A 21,700-nucleotide genomic window follows, 5' to 3' on the forward strand; every position below is an offset into this window, starting at 1 on the left:
TATCAGACTGTGGTTTTAATTCAATAATATTTACTTCTCTACCCCAAGAGGAACTCATATTGATTTCACAAGGCTGTGAGAAGTCATTTAAACTCCTTCCAATTATGCTCCAGAAGGAAAATTTTCTTCCTTTATAGATTTCAATACCTGCCCCTCCCCAGATCTGTGAAGATAAATGCTTTGTAAACATTTTAATCATTAAGCACATGAAAATAGTAAATAATATCTTATATAATATTAAAAAACCTCAAAATAGTAAAATAATATATTATGCTAACAATTACAGTATATGTGGTTACAACATCTGTCAAGCTCAGCTTACAAAGAATGAGCTACTTGCACCATGACAGTTCCATGATTTTTTTTGAAAACGAACGAACTTCTCTATGTTGCTGCTACCAATTACTTACCATTTCTAAGTTTGATCAACTTAAAAAACATACAGGGAAGCAGATGTGGCTCAAGCAGTTGAGCACCTGCTTCCCAGAGGTCCTGGGTTCAGTTCCTGGTGCCTCCTAAAATTAACATATATAATGTATATTTAAAATGTACTATAGGTTAATGCTGTGTAGAAGATTCAGAAAAGAAAAACAGAAAAAAAAAGGCACTAAATATTACTAAGAACCTTGTTTTGTGCTCTAGTTGAAATGTATATTACTTGATGCAGTTGGGTTAACCAAGGACTTCCACAATTAAAACCACATAGATGAAGGTCACTATACATTTAGGTACCAAATATAAATATAACTCACTGATTACTACACTAAAAAATATTAGAAATCAGCAAAGAATAAAATGAGTATGTAAAAAATGCAGGAATAACTGCACTAAAGGTGGTTACATAAGTGAATAGCCTTGGTCTTTGGAAATAAACATGGTCTTAGGAAATGTACATGGTATATTCAAGGAGTATGATTTATGCAACCTACACCCAAGTGTTCAGAAAACAAAGACAGCTGGATTGATAGACTGATCTGGTAAAATGTGGCAAAATGTTAATATTGGTAGATGTGGGTATCCAGGGGTGGGGTGGGGTGGGATTATTTTGGGAGTTCTCTGTTATGCGGTTTGTATTATTTTGTAATAATTTTTGTAACTGTCTTTTAAGTTTAACAGTACTTTAAATATAAATGTCAAGTAAATAAATAAAGCTTGACAGTATTTTAAAATAAAATGTTAAATGTATAAATAAAGGCAGGGAGAAAGCTAAGTACACCAATCAGTCTTACCAGGTAAAAAGAGTTAGTTGTTTACTTTAAGGAAAAAAAAAAAAGCACAATTGAAACTACATGGGATAAGTTTTCTAATTAAGGGAGAAAACCACAGAAAATTTTTGGCTGAAATAATAATTGAAGAAGACTGTTCAGGAATATAAGAACCCTAATGAAAGAAAAAGTTAAATTCAGATTAAATTCACTCATACAGCTTGCTTGTCTCATATACATCTTGAACACTTAATAAAACATTAAAAAAAATGAGCTAAAAAGGAAATGAGGTAGTTCAAATAACAACTTCCTGCCCCAAAGTATTTAATATTTCTCATTCAAAAGAAATGTTCTTCACTTACAGAAATAAAGGAGTAATGGCATATTCCCTTAGTTAAAAAGGTAGTATTAGGTTTAAGAATAAAATCAAATTACTGATTAATACAGGTACACTCACACAATGAAATTATCTCAAAAAAGAAAGAAGCTTGTTATATACTGATATAAACCAATTGCTAACCCATATTAAGTGAATAAAAGCAAGGTATAGAATAGTATGCTTAATATGCTACCATTTGTACAAAAAGGAAGGGGCAAGAGTATATGCATAGTTGCCTGTTTATGGATGAAATCCCTCTGGAAGCACAAATATGAAATTAGTAATACTTGGGAGATGGGGAAGAGAGGAGCAGCACACAACTTCCTGTTGTATTACATTTTATGTTTTGAATTATGGATTATCTAAATGAACTGCTTAGTCAAAAATTAAAACTGGAAATACAAAAAACATACTTTTTCCACCATGGTACGGCTAAGAGCGTGAAATTCATCTTTGGATGCCTTGTAGCTCCTGGCCTAGGGTACCGAACATAGTAGTAGTAGTACTTTAAAAATGAAGGCAACATGTGTTGAGGACTTGGTAAAATGCCTGGCAATTAATATGTATTAACTTATTTAAGAAGTTTACACATATTAACTTAATCAGTCCTCATAATTCTGTGAGGTAGGTACTGTACATTTATCACCAAGGAAACTGAGGCATGGAAAAGTTAAAAAACTTGCCCAAGGTCATAGAGCTAGGAAGTAAAAATAGATATTAAAAATGAATAGCCATCATTAGTTAAGTCCCTAAGGTGGTGCTTTATAATTATCTCACAACTTTATGAAGGAGGAGGTGGTATTCTAATTTCATATGAGGAAAGTGAGGTTGTGAAAGGTTAAGAAACTTTCTTTAGGCCACAAATTCCTTGAGGGTAGGACATGACAAGTCGCAATGCTAGAATTCAAACCAAGGACTACTATTCCAAACCTGATGTTCTTTCCACTAACTACATTCTCTGCCACAGTTAAGTGCTAAATAAATATTTGAATTAACACAAACGATTGTCTCAAGTGAACCTTCAGTAGAGATGAGTTCACATATAGGTAAGAAAAAAAAACCATTTTTTCTATTCCCTGACTATTTACACATCCTTACATTCAGAGCTGAACTGTAACAATTCAATAAAAAAGCTATCATTGGAAGTGGCACTGTACATAAAGATATGCTTGCAAGACTATGTTTTAGGGTGGCTATAAACAAGCTTATATAATGGTAACTGATTTTTACAGAATAAATAAAATTACAAATTTTTGTGATACATTATAAGCATTAAGTTACAAGTAAATTTTCTGTTAAAAAAAAAGCTAAAAATGAGGGTTAATGGGGGATACATATTGGTTTTTCTACAATCATATTGTACCCCCCAAAAAACCCAAATATCTTAGAATGAAAAACAATAAAAGTTCTAATGATGAAATCAAAATTTCTATTAGTCACATCTAATCGAGAAAACGAATTTCAGAAAGCAGAAAAAGGTGCTGTTTTATGGATCAAGTTTCTAGGTTTTAGGTTCTTATGTGAAAGTTCATTCAAAGGGGCAACACTAGAATTTTAAATTAAAAAAGAAGTCTCCTTTTAACATTCTTCAGGTAACTGTCAAAGAATTAATTTGTTTTCTGATGCACGTGCCCACCAAAAAAAAAAAAAAAGATTCAAACAAATTCAATTGTTATTTTTACTGATTCCTGGGAGGGGAGAGATGTATAATTCAGTTCAAGTGAGTATTCCGTATTAATGAACACAAAAGCTTGAAAAGTTTCTCTGGAATTGCTCAAAACCACAAATTATGAACCTGTAAATAAAAGTAGAGTGTAAAAGATCTTTTGAACAAGACCAAAAAAATAACACATCAGAAAACAAAAATTTTTTTTAATTTCACAAAGTGTACAGTACAATCATGTATTCTTTATAGGAAAATAATTCTACTCAATTGATGCTGCTTGCAGTAAATCTTTCTCAGGGAAAAACTCTTAATCTACCATCAACAATACTATAATAATTTCCCCAGTATTCAGAAATAAAATCATTTTCCCAATTCTAATAGGAAAAAAAACCTCCTTTTATTGCACCTTCTTAATTAGGTTTCTCAGCAATGAGAAATTGCTAATGTGGTCGTTTAAAGACCAGCAATACAGCAAAGTAGGGTTTGTAAAAGTGATTTGGATACAGAAAAACCAAGAGACAGTGCTTCTACTACCAATCAATACTTATTCTTAACCAGAAGTCCTGTATCAATCATATTTCTATCTTCTGTGACAGATAAGTATTTTTAAAACATAACTGTTCATCTTTTGCACACCTAAAATAATCGTTCCTGGCTTTACTCTGCAAACAGGAAAATGAGCAGTTGAGTGTAAAGATTTCAAAAGCTAGCAGCCTAAAGTTATCGTAAACAAAACCTTTAGGAGACATAACTTACTTATGCTATCTGAGGCTGGGATGAAATTCTAACTTCTTGGAAAGGTATGACGAATTTAAGTAGGTCACACTCCGGATCTTCAAAAACTGTCTTTTAATCTTTAATGTGTCAATGACTTTCCTGCAGCCCCTTTCTTCCCAACAGGTGAAGAAAAAAGTCTTGTGGTTTAAACTGTCGTCATTCCCAACTGGTGTAGACTACCGCAAGCGAAACAAATAATGGAATCTTTTAAGGCCTATTTTTAGAAATAGTATCAATCTCTTATTTAAATTTGGACAGAAATATGTCAGAAGCATGGCGAACGGTGAGGCACGGCAGTGTAGGAGAATATCTAAATGACCCAAACGCCTTTGGCAAGGTTGACCCCCACCACCCCTTACGTGCGTCGGCTAATACTCGTTTTAACGAAGTGTTTCAGAATGATAAATCTCAAGTGATTATTACACTATCGAAAAGGGTTAAAACCGAAACTGTTTCAAACACCAGCTTCCTTTTTACAAGATCCCAACACTTTTTAAAAGTTATTACCAAAATGTTTTTCTTAGTACCCCTTTCCTCCCCCAAAAGAATGCATCTCCATGACTACTGACTTTTTAAAAAAAGGGCGGGGGGGGGGTGAGGGAAAGAGTAAATAATTATCTAAAAAAGCATGAGCTCTCATCATCTCAACTAAGCAGAAAAGAGCATTTCCCCATTGGGGTGGGTGCGGGAGGGGGGAAAGAGGGCATGAATAAAATACAGCACAAAAGGAAACCTTTGGTTTCGAACTTTATTGCACAAAGAGAGAGTGAAGAGTAGGTCAGACGTTGCAGCTCTTCCCCTCGCGAAGCGGGCAGAGGAGACACGGAGACTACCGGGAAGGCAGCAGGCACCTTCACCTCCTCTGCCCTCAACTGTCGCCTTCTTCCTCCTCCACCCCCCGCGGGTACCCTGGCGGCGGCTGCCCCGGTAGACAGCCGGGCCGGGGGCGAGGCGAGGCGGGGGCCGGGGACCGGGCGAGCGGCGCGGGGGGCAGCGCCGGGCCGGGCAGGCGGCCTCCCCCGGGGCGGCTCCCGGCTCTCGGCTCCAGGCTCCGCGCCCGCCCGGCCCGGCCCAGCGGCGGCGGCGGGAACGCGGGCGCCAGCTCTCCGCGGCCGGCCGCCCGCACACACCCCCGGCCTCCGGCTCCCACCCCGCCCGCCGCCCGTCGCCCCCCGCCATGAGCGCCGCCGCTGGCTGCAGGCAGAGTCGCTGCCGCCCCGGCCGCCGCTGGCTCCAGTTCGCCGCCATTATTCTTTGTTCGCTGCGAGCGGCGGCGATGTTGTGGGGCTCGGGCGGAGGCTCCATCTTTACCGCGGCCCCTCCTGCGAGGGTAAGGCCCCAAGCGCGGGTGTCCGGCGCCTCCCTGTCCCCCCTCCGTCCCCCCGGCTCTCTCCGGCTCCTGCCTCCTCCTCCTGCTCCTCTTACCGGTGGTACAAGCTCCTCCGTCACTGCTTTCGTTCGCGGCCCGGATCTCGCTGGAGTTTTATTCTCTCCCCCACGTAACACACCGCGTCAAACTACACCTCCGCCGCGTCACTCACCAACACTCCGCTTCTCCCAGCCGCCCGGGCCACAGGCAGCAGCAGCCGCCGCCGACTGAGGAGCCGCAGCCAGGGAGCCAGCCAGCGCCGCCCAGTGCCGAGTGCGCAGCGGCCGCGCACGGAAACAGCCGAGTCGGACCCGAAGGTGGCCGAGTGGCCCCGCCCACTGCGCTGGAGACGGAACTTGCCGAAGCCATTCGCCTAAGGCGAAGGCATTCCGCCAGGAGAGGAGAGGAGGACGTGGCCCGAGACCGGCAAGCAGATCTAAGCCCCATCTCGGCGTTTCTGTGGGTAAAACCCGGGGCGGAAATTTGGCGGAGGAAGTGGGGTTTGTGTGTGGCCGTGGGGAATTCCCGAGAGGTGTCGAAGACTTGATGGAACCCCGCTCAGTCCTGTCCCTGCGGCGGTAAGCGGCGGGCCATAATGCGGGCTGGGCTGGCTCAGCCTCGGGTCCTGGGCGCCGGCCGCCCTGGGAACTTTCAAACCCTGCCCGGACGTGGGAGACCAGCCGCTCGGTGTGGGAGGCGGCTGGGGTGCTGGGTTGTGCTGGAAGGAGGAGCAAAGAGTTGCTGCGGTCCTGCAAACGCCCCCAGGACTCTGTCCCTAGGAGCGCCCGGCCGCGAGGTCGCTTCACTGCTTAGGAGGGTCCCTGGGGTCTTAGGGTCTGTGTAGGTAGGAGCCAGGATGCCTCTCCCCGAAAATCCTCAGGAAAACCAGCGCGCTGCAGGCGGAACTGTTCTTTTCAGAGGAGGGAGGGAGCCCGTCCCCATTCGGCGGCAGCTCCAGGACTGTGGCACCTCGCGGAGTTCAACCCTGCAGCGTGGGCGGAGGGCCGCGGGTTTTCTCAGTCGCCTCGGAGGCTTTCTCAGAGCCTGACCTGCCCTGACCAAGGCTGCTCTTCGACCCTCACTCTGTGCTCCCAACCCTCCCGCCTTTCTTCAGGCTACATCCTGTGTCGCTCTCTTCACGACCCGCTTTCTACTGCAGTGGTTTCCACCCACCGCACCCTTCTCTTCACCACCCACCCTCTCTAAACCCGACTGTTACTTCCGTTGTCTCGGAGCTACGGAAAGTGCTCTCTCAGAGGTCGCTCAAGGCACACTACTACTGTACTCTTTATTTCTCCGTTTTCTTGAACTCTGCAGCTGTTCCCCATCTTTCATGTCTCTCGAGTCTCTCTGTCCTTTAAAACAAACATATCTTTTGGAAACAGACAGAGGGTTCAAATCTGGTGTCTGTTAAGAGATAAAGAGTTGCCCTTACTCGAGCTTGTAATCTTGACCCCATCTGCCTTCTCAGGGACTTTGGGCTGAAAAGTTATCTCCCTTTCCTTGTATTTTCAATGGTTCCTTCTGTCTCTTTCGCATCAGCATTTAAACATGCTTAAATCTCATTTCTTTGAACAGATTTATATCCTCCCTAGATCCCTCTTCAAGCCACCACTCCAACTGTTTTTTACCCCATGAGCATTCTCGTGTATTCCTCTCAACAGCTCTTCGGTCCATGTTCTTACCCTTCAATCTGAAACATCTCTGAATTGTAACAGACAAGTTTCATGTCTTTAAACCCAGTCATTGCAGTGTTTGACACTATTGACCTGTCTTTCAAATAGGCTCTTCTCTTAGCTCTCAAGTAAAAAATTTCCTGTTACCACTCTGACTGCTCTTTAACAACCACCTCCTCCTCCTTTATTCAACACTTAAATATTTGAATCCTGCTTAGCTGAGCCTTTTTGAGTCCCACCATATACATCTTCCTATGTGGTCTCATCATCTCCCATTGGCTTCAGATGCATCTTCTTCAAAACCCTTCTCCCATAGTCCTGGGCTCAGTGAAGGGCATCCCACCTTCCTACCCAGGTCAAGCCAAACACCTGGGACATCTCCAGCACACTTTAGAGTCACCTAGACTTGTCTGCCACCTGCATATTTCTTGGATTTGTCACTTCTCTGTTTCCATGGTCCCTTTTTCATTTACTCTGTAGTTTAGGCTATCTTCATCTTTTGCTTGAAGTCCTGTAATAACCAATTTTAAAGAATTCCAAAGGTGTTCTTGCCTCATTCCAATCCATTTGCCACACTGCAGCCAGAGTGATCTTTTGAAAATACAAATCTAGTAAAGTTACTACCCTGGTTAGATCACTTCAGTGTCTGTCTCTTGCTTACCAATACAATCTAAGTTCCTTCACCTGAGCCTGTCTTTCTCCCTCACCTCCCCAGCTGTTTGCCTTGCTCCCTGCACTGCAGCCCATATCATTCTTTGTCTTTTTTTTTTTTTTTTCTAGTCTCCCTTTTCTCTTTTAACCCTAATGCAGATTCTCATCTCAAGGCATTTATACATGCCATCCCTTTGTCTGGAATTCTTTTCTCTCACCCAAAATCTACCTAATTGTAACTTACCACTTTTCTGATTCAATGTCTGTGCTACCCTGTAGGGACCATGTCTGTCTTGTTCACTTCTACTTTTCCCCTTCTCTCTCCTCCCATCCCTAGCACCAGTGCACTATCTAAAATATAGTGGTGCTTGTTAAATATTTATTGAATGAATATGAATATCTGTATAATCTCATGCAAAGTTTCTTAATATTTTCAGGCTTTGAATCCTGGCTCAACAACTTACTTCCTGTGTGACTGTGTGCAAATTGTTTACGCATGTGGCTGAGTTTTTCCATCTGTAAAATAAGAATGATAATGGCATCTACCTCATAGTGTTATTGTGATGATTAAATATCATTATTTGAACTCTACTTGGAACAGTGTCTGGCATGTAAGTATTAATAAAAATGTTGGCTGTATTATGAGCATCTCACCATTGCGTCAAATTCATTTTCAAAATTAAGCTTTTTATGTGCCTGTCTCAACCATCTTTTTTCTTACTCTGTCCCTATACATGGTTCCACAATCTTGGAATGATCTACTCATAGCTTGTATCTATCACCCACCAAACATCTGGCTATCACCCACCAAACATCTGGTAATGTTTTGCTTTAAAATTTCCTCACATTCCTCCTTTCCGTTCACACTGACCTTGATTTAGACCCAGTCCCCCCAAGTCTCAGTTAACTTTGCCTACTTGCTAGATGCCTTCCTAGGCCCTCTTCCCTTATTCATTTACCCTACTGTCAGTCCAGTGGGTATCAAACAGTTATTAAATCACATACTCTCCTTGACTTCTATTTTAGTGACCCCTGTTCTCACCTAACTTTGTTAATTCACTCATTCATTTGATCTTTCATTCAGGTGCAAGTTAGCTCACTAAACATTTGGGTATCTTCTGGATTCCCAATTTCATATATTCTACTCTAGCATCTCTATAAACCATTTGTGTGAACTAGAAATGTCAAATTTTCAGCATTCAATTTTTGTCTCTGGGGCTCCATTTTTTACTCAATTTTTTAACTGGTAAATATGGTCAATATTGAGGAAATGAAACAGAGAAGATGAAAGGAGAGTATATGTATATAAAACTCAACATAGAATAAGATAAGTGTCTTCAGAGAGGTCCAGAAAAGGGGGAAGGGCCCATGAGATGATTATAAAAGACTTCAAGGATAAAGTGATATTTGAGCGCTTTTCTCTAACCATGACTTCCTTTTCCTGTTCTTTCTCTTCCTTCTGCTAGTGAACTTAATTTTCACCCTTACTATGATCTCAAGTCCCATGAACCTTGCCTATCCTCCATTCATCATCTCTCATGACTTGTTTTGCTTTCCTTCCTAACCCCAATAACCTGTTTCATTTCTTCTAAAAATATTTATTGAGCCCCTACTGTTCTAGAAACAGAATACAGCAGTGAATAAAACATTAAATCTCTACCAGAGATGCTAAAATTTTCAACCTCTCATTTTCCTGACATTTCACATTGTCTTCGTTCACCTGTTTGGACTCTCATCCAATCCCATGTTTGTAAATACCATGTATATACTGATACCTCAAAATTGTATCTTCTCCCCCAAATCACTCTCAAACTCCAGACTCATATAAACAACTACCTATTCACATCTCCCTTTGGATGTTGTCATAGCCTGGATTCCTCCAGAAGGCAGAACCAGAGGTAAGGCTTCTGTGCAGTTTTTTTCATTATGGTACAAAATTCCAAGGAAATGGGGTTAGGGAATATAAGTGAGTTAGGGAAGGTGGTCACGTTTCAGCCAGTAGGTTGCTAATGCCCCCTGTTCCCTCACACACACTTCCATCTTACATGGGTACCAAAGAGACCCTCTTGTGAGAAGTGTGGCCCAAGCATGACACAAAGGGCTGTGAGATTGTTACTACCTGGAGTTAGTTGCTGTGGTCAGGTGCTGTTGGGTTGCCTGGGGTTGGCCTCACAGTCAAGTGAAGCCAAAAGGAACCGAGGTGTTTTAGACATTTAATAGACATCTCAAACTAATATGTCCAAGACTGAACTGATACTTATATATTCCATACCTACAGGCTTTCCCATCTTAGTTGCCAAGGTTAAAAATCTAGGCGTGATTCTTGATGCCTTTCTCTCACATGTCACATCTATTCCATCAGTAAATTTTATTGGCTGCACTTTTAAAATAATATCCAAAAACAGTACTATTCATTACCTCCATTGCTGTTTGCACACCTAGTCTACCTTCTCTTGCCTGGATTGCTGCAATAGCTTCCTAAGAGGTCTCCCAACTTCTTGCCTGGCACACTACAACCAGTTTTCAGCATAGCCCAGGGTAATCAGTTTAAAATGTAAGTCAGGTCACATTACTCCTCTGCTCAAAATCCTGTAGTGGCTTCTTTTTCAAGAGTAAAGGCTCACATGCTTATACCGTCCTCTGAGGCCCACAGAATCTGTACGTATCTCCACTCCTGCTATTCTTCTGTATTTGCTTCATGGCAGCCTCACTGCCCTTTGTTCTTCCACAGACACACCAGACATGCTTTTGTCTTAGCAATTGAGGCTGTTCCAGTGCTTAAAGTACCTTTTCCATATATACTGAGAGCTAACTCCCTCACCCCCTTTATTTTATTTTTTAATATGTATATTTTTAAAGATAATTAGATTACATAAATGTTACATACAAATATAGGGGATTCCCATATGCCCCATTCCCAACCCTTCCACATTTTCCCTCATTAACAATAACCTTCATTGGTGTGGTACATTTGTTAACAACTGATAAACACATTTTGGAGCATTGCCACTGAGCAGGATTATAGTGTATATTGTAGTTTACACTCTCTCCTGCATATTTTTATAAGTTATAACAAGATATATAATGGTCTGTGTCTGTCATTGTAATGTCATTGAGGACAATTCCCAAGTCCCAAAAATGCCAAATTACACTTATTTTTCTTTCTCCCTGCCCTCAACCTCCAGTGACCACTGCCTCCACATCAATGATAAAAGTGCTTCCATTGCTAGAATCACAATAAGTCTATAGTAGAATAACAGTCTACTCTAGTCCATTGTTCATTCCCCAATCCTTATGATTCTGGAATGGTGATGCCCCCTCCACCTCTAATTGAGAGGGGGCTTAGATCCATGGGCAAATAGATGGGACTATCTTGCTTGCAGTTGCATACTCTTTCTGTTCATCATCATCTCCTTATTGGTTGTCCTGGGTGAGTCAATGACCTGGAGAGTTACTGTCGCAACTCTGTTAAGACTCCGGGTCCAATTGGTATATGGATAGCCCAAAGATTTAAGTCTCTTGGACATCACCTATCAACTCTAGTACTAACTATAGGTTAAAACAGAAGGGGCAGGAGAGTCATGAGTAGGGAAACCACAACTCAGTCCAACTCTGTCACACTGGGGAGCATAAATTTCAAAGTAGGGCCCACTGGCAGGGTGCCAAACTCCTGAGCTGTCTGACCTGTCATAATGTGTATGGATGTCTCCAGAGCCCTCAGGAACCCTGCTACTTGAGACAACATTTACTTAGTGAGATCCTGCTGAGATTTGTATAAGTATAACCTCTGGAATGACCTGATTCACTTTGAAATCTCTTAGCCATAAAAACTCATTTGTCTTTACCTTTTCCTTCTGTTGGTCAAGGTCTTTTTCCAGTTGCATTGCTAGTTGGTACTTAGTAGTAATCCTTTGGTGCCAGGGAGGCTCATACCCAGGAGTCATGCCACATGCTGTGGGGAAGGTTACGCTGAGTTTGGCTTAGAGGAGGCCACATTTAAGCAACATAGAAGCTCTCAGGAGGTAACTCTTAGGCACCCTATAATACTAGACTAAGTTTCAATTTCAAAACCAATGGTTCATAAGTACAGTCAACAGTATTAAGGGTCCGTCAGTGGTCCATCCTCCTTCACTAGTCACTGCCCCTGTACTGGGGGTATTCTTGCTGGCCCGTTAGAGAATGTGGCAGAGCTCCCCAGGATGGGAATTCAATATTCTTAAGGTTATTAGCTCTACCCACCGTGACAATACCCCATGAACACTTGAACACATTCATATGCCTTATAGGTATGACCCAGCTGAACCTCCTCCCATACAGCCACCTTCACTGACACCCTGTACCAGTTATCCTCCCCTGCCACAGTTGTAACCCTTCTGTGATCCAAAACTTCAAAATGAAGCCAACAATATAATAAAAAACAATAAGAAAATGAAAGAATTATGGTTTTAAAACTAAATACAAAAATTTTAAAAATAAATTTGAAATAATAAAAAATATAAAATTAAGGTTTTTTGACACTATGTATTTTACCACTATAAGATCTGTTGTCTTGTATGTGTAGTGGCATTTTCTTCCATTTATTTCCCCAGTGTCTTTTTTTTTTCATTTTGTCTTCCAAGAAGTTTTAGGTTACAGCAAAGTCATGTACAGAATACAGTGGATTCCCATACATCCAACATCCTCCCCCATTCCCCTTTCTTGTATTAATAACATTTTACATGTGGATGGTACATCTGTTATAAGTGATGTACAAATATTGAAACATTGCTATGATTTACATTACGCTTTACATTTTGGATCATACACTTTTATAAATTTTGATGAAATTTAACATGGCCTATATCCATCATTGCAAGATCATGTAGAACAATTCCATCACCCCAAAAATGCTCCATGTTCCATCTAGTCTATTCCTCCTTCCCCTCCCCTTGGGATCCTTGAAGATCTTCACTCCTTAAAGAACAAGAGCATAGTTACTTGCAACAACATGGAGGGTTTGACATACTGGCCCCTCCTCCCCCATTAGGCACTACCCATGTTCTTGAGAAACTCCTGCTCTGCTACTTGAGAACATAGCAGGATTCTCCAAGATGGGAGTCCAACACCTTCCTGTTCATTATGTGGGCCTCCACCCACTGGTACAGCACACTATTGCAAGATGAACACTCACACATTCCCTAGAAGCCTGCCTCAGGTGAGCCCTGTCCTGAATGCCCCCCATATCCAATACCTTAAACCAGTAACCCTCCCCTGCCATATTGCCATAAGAACATTCCCAACGTTGTAGTTTCAACCTCATACCCGTAAATCCCGAGTTCACCAGCACCCTCCACCCAGTTCCATGGACAGTCCAACCCAACCTCACCCCATCCCACCCGCCAACAAACCCGCACCACCCAACCCAGTAGTATCACTACACCCCTGTCATGCCCATTCACTGCACAACTACACCCTTCTACCTTCTCCCTTTCTGTCTCCTATAAACCTATCTTCCGGACTCTAGCTCTGTGAGTCTGTTCAATTTGCTAAATTCATATCAGTGAGGTCATGTAATATTTGTCCTTCGGTGCCTGGCTTGTTTCACTCAACCTAAGGTTTTCAAGCTTCATCCATGTTATCCCATGTGTTAATACTGCATTCCTTTTTAGAGCTGAGTAATATTCCATTGTATGTATGTACCACAGTTTGTTTATTCATCTGTTGATGGACATTTGGATTATTTCCAACTTTTGGCAATAGTGAGTAATGCCTCTATGAACATTGGTATACATATATATGTTCATGTCCCTGCTTTCAGTTCTTCTGGGTATATATCAAGTAGGCTCATCTGCTTTAAAACTTTGCTGAAAAGTCACCTTCTTTCCGAGAAAATCACAGCCTGGCTACCCTATATTCACACCTCAGATTTCTGGAATTCCCTTACCCTGCCATATATATGTGTGTGTGTGTGTACGTATTTCCGTAGCATATATCACCTGCAAATATAGTGTTTTTTTGTTTTTCCTAATTTCTTGTTTATTGGTGGTTGGCTGTGTCCTTTGCTAGAATTTAAGTCCTAAAAAGCACTCTTTGCTTTCTTCTCTGATGTATTGCAAACATCTGGAATCATGCCCCAAAGTATAATACAATATATATTTGTTGAATGAATTTCCAACTTGCCTGCCCTCATCTAACTAAGGTGGGTTACACTGTTCAGATTTATTTTCTTGGTTGCTGTTTACTTGAGTATATAATAAAGTTTTCTTGTTTGGTAAGATTTCCTACAGTCTTAATGTGACATATCAATAAATATTTCTGGGTAAGAACTCAATTGAAATTCTTAACATCCCCCTATTTATAACAGAAAAGAAAGAAAAGGGGAGGGGAAGGGAATGAACTAAATGTCTCCATTACTGAATAGCTAATCACTTAATTCATTTTTATCTGTTATATGTACATCTACCTATTTTAATTCTTGTTATAACTGTAACTATTCATTTCCTAGTCTCATCCATTATTGAATCATGAGCTCCTTAAAGAAAAAGTTTTGTGTTTTCTTTTAAGACTTGTATCCCTAATAACTGACACATAATAGGAATTCAATAATATTTCTTAAATGAAAGAATGAATGATTGGTTAGTGTTTCTCCAGCACTGGGCAAAGCAGAGGTACTCTGCCTGGCTAATTCAAGCATCTGGTCTAGTTAGCGGTTTTTTTCTCTGCAGTGCAGATAGATGCTTGAGATTTTTTTTTTCCCGAAGATTTATTTTTTATTTATGTCTCTCCCTTCCCCCCGCCCCACAGTTGTCTGCTCTCTGTCCGTTTGCTGTATGTTCTTCTGTGTCTGCTTATACTCTTGTCAGTGGCACCAGTAATCTGTGTCTCTTTTTGTTGCATCATCTTGCTGCATCAGCTCTCTGTGTGCAGTGCAGTGCCACTCCTGGGCAGGCTGCACTTTTTTTTTGCGCTGGGCGGCTCTCCTTATGGGGCACACTGCTTGTGCATGGGGCTCCCCTACGTGGGGGACACCCCTGCGTGGCATGGCACTCCTTGCGCGCATCAGCACTGTGCATGGGCCAGCTCATCACATGGGTCAGGAGGCCCTTGGTTTGAACCCTGGACCTCCCATATGGTAGGTGGACGCTCTATGCATTGAGCCAAATCCGCTTCCCTTGAGATTCTTGGTAGTGGTCTCAATGCAACATGGGACTGTTATCTAAGTAAACTTGTGATCTTAATTTAAATTTTCCAAATAGTTTCTCAATAGAAAAAAGAAAGCACCGATCTTTCACAACTATTCTTGGTCTACTTATCAGTTATAGTTCTCCTTGTAAATTAATAAATTGCATCTTAAAATTAAGCTTAAAAAAACTGTTGACTTCTACTTCCCTCTCCAGCTGTCCGTTTTTCCCCCTTTCCTTTATGTCGACCTCCTTGAAAGAGTTTTCTCTGCACTGTCCCAATTCCTTTCCTCCCATTTTCTATTAAATCCACTCCAGCTACCTCTTGCCCCCAGCATTCCCTGAAATTACTCTTGTCTAGGTCAACAACATCTCCATTTTGCTTAATCCAACACCCAGTTCTCAGTCTTCATCTCACTTGGTCTATCAGCAGCATTTAATATAGTCATTCACTCATTCCTCCCTGCAACACCTTCTTCACTTGGCTTGCAGGACACTTCACTCTCCTGGTTTACTTCCTACCTTACTGGTGTCAGCCACCCTTAACCTTCTTCATTCTAGTCTCAACAGACTAGCCAGTGATCCATTTGAAATGTAAAACATATTGCCACTGTTTAAAGCTCTCCAGTAACTTCCCATCTCACTTGAAATAAAAGCCTAAATTCTTACAGTTGTACATGACCCCCATTACTTTTTTAAAATTTCACTTCCTGCTATTCTTAATCTTTTTCTGCTCAGTCACCTTGTCCTTACTGTTCCTCAAACACCATGGACATACTCTTTACTCACTGTTCCTGGGAGTACTCTTCTCCAGACACTTCCATGTTTCCTCACCTTCTCAGGTCTTTCTTCAAATGTTTCCATTCTGTGAGGCCTTCCCTTACTACCCTGATTAAAATTGCTCACCCTATAATCCACCTCTTTGCTACTTTATTTTTCTCCATAGCACCTATCACTTTCTAGTGCTATGTACTTATTTATTGGGTTCTTTGTCCATCTTCCTCTTCTAGGGTGGAAACCTTTGTCTCTGTTTTTCCCTGCTATATTCTTAGCAACTAGAATGGTACCTGGTACATAGCTAGCACTCATTAAAAGTTGAAAGAATGAAAATGAAATCTGGATTTATTATTTTTTTTAAGATTTATATATTTACACACACATAAATACACACCATTGTTTGCGCTTGCTTTCTACTGTGTCTGTTCATTGTGTGCTATCTGTGTCTGTTCATCTTCTTTTTAGGAGGCACTGGGACCTCCCATGTGGGAGGGAGCCACCCAATCTCTTGAGACACATATACTTCCCTCTTGTTGTATTGCTAATTGTGTCTCCTTGTTGCATCAGTTTGTTATGTCAGCTTGCTGTGCCAGCCTGTTGTGTCAGCTTGCTGCCTTGCTTATCTTCTTTAGGAGGCACTAGGAACTGAAACTGGGACCTCCCGTGTGGGAGACAGGAACCCAACTGCTTGAGCCACATCCACTCCTCTGGATTTAATATTAATTTTCTGGGCATTCAGTTAACATAACCAGATCTCCCTCAACCTGATCAACTCTGGATACATCTATAAATATTGAATTTCTCTGTTACAGCCTCAATCATGTTGCCTCCACCAATGCATTGTGTTCTTGTGGGACCTGAGTTTTGCATAGCCACCCTCTATGCCATCTCTGTCGTCATTCCATATAATCTGATAGAAATAAGGAAGTCTTTGAAGATTTCTGGTCCTCCCACATCCTAGAGTCAGAACTAAAGAACTGATCATTAAAGTTCTGGTTGTTTTTAATTTGTATTTTGAGGACCACATGGTAGCTACTAGTGCTACTGCACTTCCGTCTTCCCTGTAACTGACATCGGTGCCATGTAAACAAAGTCAAAATTGTTTCTTCTCCCCGTTGAAATTTGCATGTAAACCAGTGGTTGACAATTAAAATCAGTAATGGCAAAAATGGAGATTTATTGGGTGCTAACTTTGTGCTAGACACTTATCTCTCTAAACACTTTTCTAATATTAACTAATTTAATCCTCATAATAACCAACTGAGGAAATTATTAAAATTAGGAATATTTTACAAAAGAGTAAACTGAAGCACAAATGGGTGAAGAAATGTCTCAGGTCTTAGAGCTAGTAAATAGCAGAGTCAAGTTGTAAATTCAGACAGTCTTGCTCCAGAGCCTGCACTCTTAATCACTATGCTCCACTGCCTAGTTGTAGAAAGAAAAGACCAGGAGGTACTTTGCATTGAAAAGAAAACAAAATAATCATGCACTGTGATTCTTTCATTCTGAAAGCACCATAGTAACCCAAACACTTTCTTCTATTTGGCATCATTTTCATGCAAGACAAACAAATCAGGCTAACTGGCTTCTAAGATATCTCCTTACTCTCCCTAGGCAAGGAGGGGAGTGCTTGCAACACTCCACTGACCCTCTACCCCCTTTTGCTTCACTGAGTCATCAGCTGAAATACAAAGGAGGTATTGTTAACTCTGAGAGCCCCACCTTATCCCCTCTATCCCCACTAGCCAAGTCTGGTTTGGAAATAAAAACCTCTGTGTATCTATCACACTTACATGTCATCATTTGTTTAATTGTCTGGTTCCCCGCTAGGCTGTAACCTCTCTGATGGCACAGATTGTGGCTCTCCTATTTGTTGTTATATCCTTAATGCCTAGCATGGTGTGTTGCACATTGTAGGAGTTCAATAAAAATTTTTTTGAATGAGTAGAGGTGGTATTTCTATAGAATATCTATAATCATATCCTTGCATTAAGGTGAATGTTCTTATGGTCAAGCTGATCCATCTTTTTAGAAATGGAAAAGATAATTTTCTTTTAGTTTGTCTTCTAGTTGTTGGGTCTTCATGTAATGGTATCCACCTACACCATAAGGCTAGCTTTCATTTCATGTTTCTGCTTCAGATTCAACTAATATTTGACTGCTATGTCACAGGTACTTCACTAGGGTCATACACACACACACGCGCATGCAAATATATAGAGAGATATGCTAATTTAAATTGGGATAACTTTTCAGTGTTGCAATTTCCTCAGCTATGTAACCAAGATACCTAACTGACTTGCCCAAGAAAGATCCAATTCTAACTTTGAGAGTTGGGGTTTGAATTTAGAACTTCCAATTCTAAATTGAGTTTTTTGCTCCCATATACCATGGTGCCTTCTCATTCCCATCTCTTAGCCTTGTTTCCTAGTCTATGGTTAGTATCTATATTACTGAGTGATAAGTGTATTTCATAATCTTATCATATGAACCTCCATTGAAATTTTTCCCTTCTCTTTCTCCTACTTTTTTCACTTTTATTCATTGTCTTCTCATTTCTACTTTGCTAGCTTCTATCCCAAACAGTGCTATTCAGTGATTATGAAAACATTTCTGGGGCATTTCCTAATCTCATCTGGATTAATGAGAGCTTTAATGAGATTTGGTTATTCCTATTATTTCTGTGCTAATAGGATATCTATTTTAGAAATAATTGTAAGAAGAGTCCCAGGGATTGGACCCAGGACAGATGCTATTTGGACTCCTGATCAAACAAAGTAATTGAACACATGCTTTCACTTTAATTTTTCTTATACTCCACAGTAAAGGAATAGGAAAAATATAAACCACTTTGGTAGACAGAATAATGCCCCACCCCCCAGATGTCCAGTATCTAATCCCAAGAACCTGTTAATATCTTACCTTATATGGCAAAAGGGACTTTACAGGTATAAATAATTTAAGAATTCAAGATGGGGAGATGATCCTACATTATTTGGGTAGGCCCAATGTAATCACAAGGGTCTTTATAAGGGAAAGAGGAAGGCAGGAGAGTTAGAGTCAGTGAGAGAAAAAAATTGGGAGATGCTTTGCTGCTGACTTTGAAGATGGAGGATGGGGTCATAAGACAAGGGATACAGGTTACCTCTTGTATTAGACAGCCGAAGGGGTGCTGATACAAAATACCAGAAACCTGTTGGCTTTAATAAAGGGTATTTATTTGGGGTAGGAGTTTACAGTTACCAGGCCATAAATCATAAGTTACTTCCCTCACTAATGTCTTTTGCCACTTGTTGGAGCAAGATGGATGCCGATATCTGCCCAGCTTCAGGCTTTCTGAGTTCCTCTCTTCCCGGGGCTTGCTTCTCTCTGGCTGAGGGTTCCTCTCTCTGGGCTCAGAGCTCCTCTCTTCCTGAAGCTTGCTTCTCTTTCCTTACAACCAGGCTCCTCTGTGTGTTTACTTCCCAGGGTTCCAGCTCAAGACTCCAGCATCAAAACTCCAACATCGGGAAGCAGACTTGGCCCAGTGGATAGGGTATCTGACTACCACATGGGAGGTCCGTGGTTCAAAGCCCAGGCCTCCTTGACCCGTGTGGAGCGGGCCCATGTGCAGTGCTGATGCGCGCAAGGAGTGCCGTGCCATGCAGGGTTGTCCCCACGTAGGGGAGCCACGCACAAGGAGTGCGCCCTGTAAGGAGAGCCGCCCAGCGCAAAAGAAAGTTCAGCCTGCCCAGGAATGGCACTGCATACACGGAGAGCTGATGCAACAAGATGATGCAACCAAAAGAAACACAGATTCCCGTGCCGCTGACAACAACAGAAGTGGACAAAGAAGACATGGCAAATAGACACAGAGAACAGACAACCAGGGTGGGGGGGGGAGGAGGGGAAGAGGAGAGAGAGAAAAAAAAGAATAACATAAATAATTAAAAGAAAATTTGATTGTATTAAAATATTTATACTTTGAATATATTTTATTGAAATGTAATTGAAATTTATTATCTAAATGAAAATTAAAATATTTCATGTTTTCAAATAGTTTTTTCTATTAAAATAATCTATTAAATAAAAATATAAATTAACAATAACAGTCAAAAGCTTAAATCCAATGATTTAACTAAAGCTTGATTTTACATATTAATTCTCATTACATATTTGAATAAAAGAAAATATTTGCAATTCTAGTGGCTAATGTATACTTAATGACTGATGGAAAAGTTTGTTACCACACTTTATAAGTGTGAAAAGTTTACAAGTAATATTAATTGTTTAATACTGCAAAATGTCCCTCAGCCACCATGTACAATTGGTGTTGTACTCTGCTAATTAATGGATACCTCCATAGCTGTAAATGCATGAGACAAGAAAATGGAATTTCTGGACTACTGGGAAATGATACTTTGTCATGTATCTTTCTTACTTTACCACCTCTCAAATTGCTTTGTATTTAGAATAAATGTCTATCTCCAGTGTCTGCATTAGATGCAGTCACAAGAGCAGATATTTAGAGTGACATGTTGTGCCGTGCTAGCATTCATGCCAGTTTCCAAGTGACAGTGGCACCCATTTGTTTTTAAAAAATATTTTCTGTGTGTCTTGGGATAGGTAGGGCTCTAAGCAACTGGGCCCAGGACTAGGTCCCTCTTGCACAGATCTAAGGGCTCTACCATTGAAGGCACCAATCCTGCAAAGACCATGGAGCAAATAACTAGTGGAATTATTTGCAAGTCTTTTCTTTTTAATTACAGAAGTTGTGAACTTAAAAAACAATTGTGCACACCCTTTACCAACACACCACACTGTTGTGGAACATTTGTTACAGATTATGAGATAATAGCATCAGACTATTACTATGGCCATAGTGTACATTTGGTATATTTTTTTCATGGTCCCCTATTATTAACATAGTACATCTTTGTCATTGATGCAAGAATATTACAGTAATGTTGTTAACTAGGTTACATTAATTGTGTTTTTCCTATGCTTATCCACATTCTCGCCACCCTGCAATAGTGATGGATATCTGTTCTATTTTACAGAAGGACATTCTTGCCTTTGTACTATTAGCCACAGTTCTCATCTACCACCTCTGGGTTCACTATTATTCAGTCCCTAGATTATTCTCTAGCTTTCTTTCAATTAACATTCATGTCCCTAGACTACACTTTTCATCTACAATTCCATTTATAAACCAGCTGCTACTCACTATAACGTGTTACCATAAACTATCCATCTCCACACTTTAACAGTAAAGTTAATTAAAACTTGTACATGCATTAAGCATTAGTACTCCTTTGCTGTCCTCCTCTTATCTCCCAATAACCTCTACTCTAGGTTTTAACTTCATGCATTTATTCTTCATATTTGGTTCACAATGTGAAACCATGCAGTATTTGTCCTTTTGTGTTTAGCTTATTTCATGTAGCATAATGTCTTCAGGATTCATCCATGTTATCATATGTGTCCTAATTTCATTTCTTCTTACTGCAGCAAAGTATTCCATCATATGTATATACCACAATTTGTTTATCCATCGGTAGAGGGACACTTTGGGTTGTTTCTATTTTTTAGTAACTATGAATAACGCAGCTAGGAGCATCAGTGTGCAAATGTCTGTTCGTGTCACAGTTTTCAGTTCTTCTGGATATATTTCTAGTAGAGGAATTGATGGATCATATGGCCGTTCTATTTTTAGCTTCCCTGGGGAACCACCAAACTCACTTCCACAGAGGCTGCACCATTTTACAATCCCATCAACAGTGAAGGAGTGTTCCTATTTCTCTACATTCTCTCCAGCACGACTGTTTTCTATTTTTTTAATAATGGCCATTCTATGTAATGTGAGATGATATCTCATTGTCATTTTGATTTGCATTTCCCTAATAGCTAGTGATATTGGACATTTTTTTCATGTGCTTTTTGGACGTTTGTATTTCTTTTTTGAAGAAATGTCTATTTAAGTCTTTGGCCATTTTTTAATTGGATGGATTATTCTTTCATTGTTGAATTGTATGATCTCTTTATACAGAATGGAAATCAA

General features: G+C 40.6%; 1 protein-coding gene and 1 long non-coding RNA gene across 12 annotated transcripts in view; one reads left to right on the forward strand and one right to left on the reverse strand.

Annotated features, from left to right (window-relative positions):
* The window catches only part of CREB1 (cAMP responsive element binding protein 1), a 78,842-nt gene extending 73,147 nt beyond the window's left edge, over nucleotides 1–5,695 (reverse strand). The window contains exon 1 of one of the 9 annotated variants that reach the window (XR_009186492.1): nucleotides 5,569–5,688. The gene's annotated coding sequence lies outside the window, so the exon portion shown is untranslated. Of the gene's footprint in view, nucleotides 1–5,452 lie in introns of all 9 variants that reach the window. The other 8 variants (XR_009186493.1, XR_009186491.2, XR_009186490.2 and 5 more) reach the window with 8 other exon arrangements.
* LOC101434575 (uncharacterized) lies at nucleotides 5,662–19,696 on the forward strand. Of its 3 annotated transcripts, none has more exons than XR_011649211.1 (4): nucleotides 5,662–5,974; nucleotides 8,161–8,334; nucleotides 9,542–9,621; nucleotides 19,129–19,696. It is a non-coding gene; the product is annotated as an uncharacterized lncRNA (long non-coding RNA). The 3 variants fall into 3 exon arrangements; XR_011649210.1 differs by lacking the exon at nucleotides 9,542–9,621 and adding an exon at nucleotides 18,231–18,437; XR_011649209.1 differs by lacking the exon at nucleotides 9,542–9,621.
* The last annotated feature ends 2,004 nt before the right edge of the window (nucleotides 19,697–21,700 follow it).

The sequence above is a fragment of the Dasypus novemcinctus genome, chromosome 7 (genome assembly GCF_030445035.2).
Source record: "Dasypus novemcinctus isolate mDasNov1 chromosome 7, mDasNov1.1.hap2, whole genome shotgun sequence".
Lineage (NCBI taxonomy): Eukaryota > Metazoa > Chordata > Mammalia > Cingulata > Dasypodidae > Dasypus > Dasypus novemcinctus.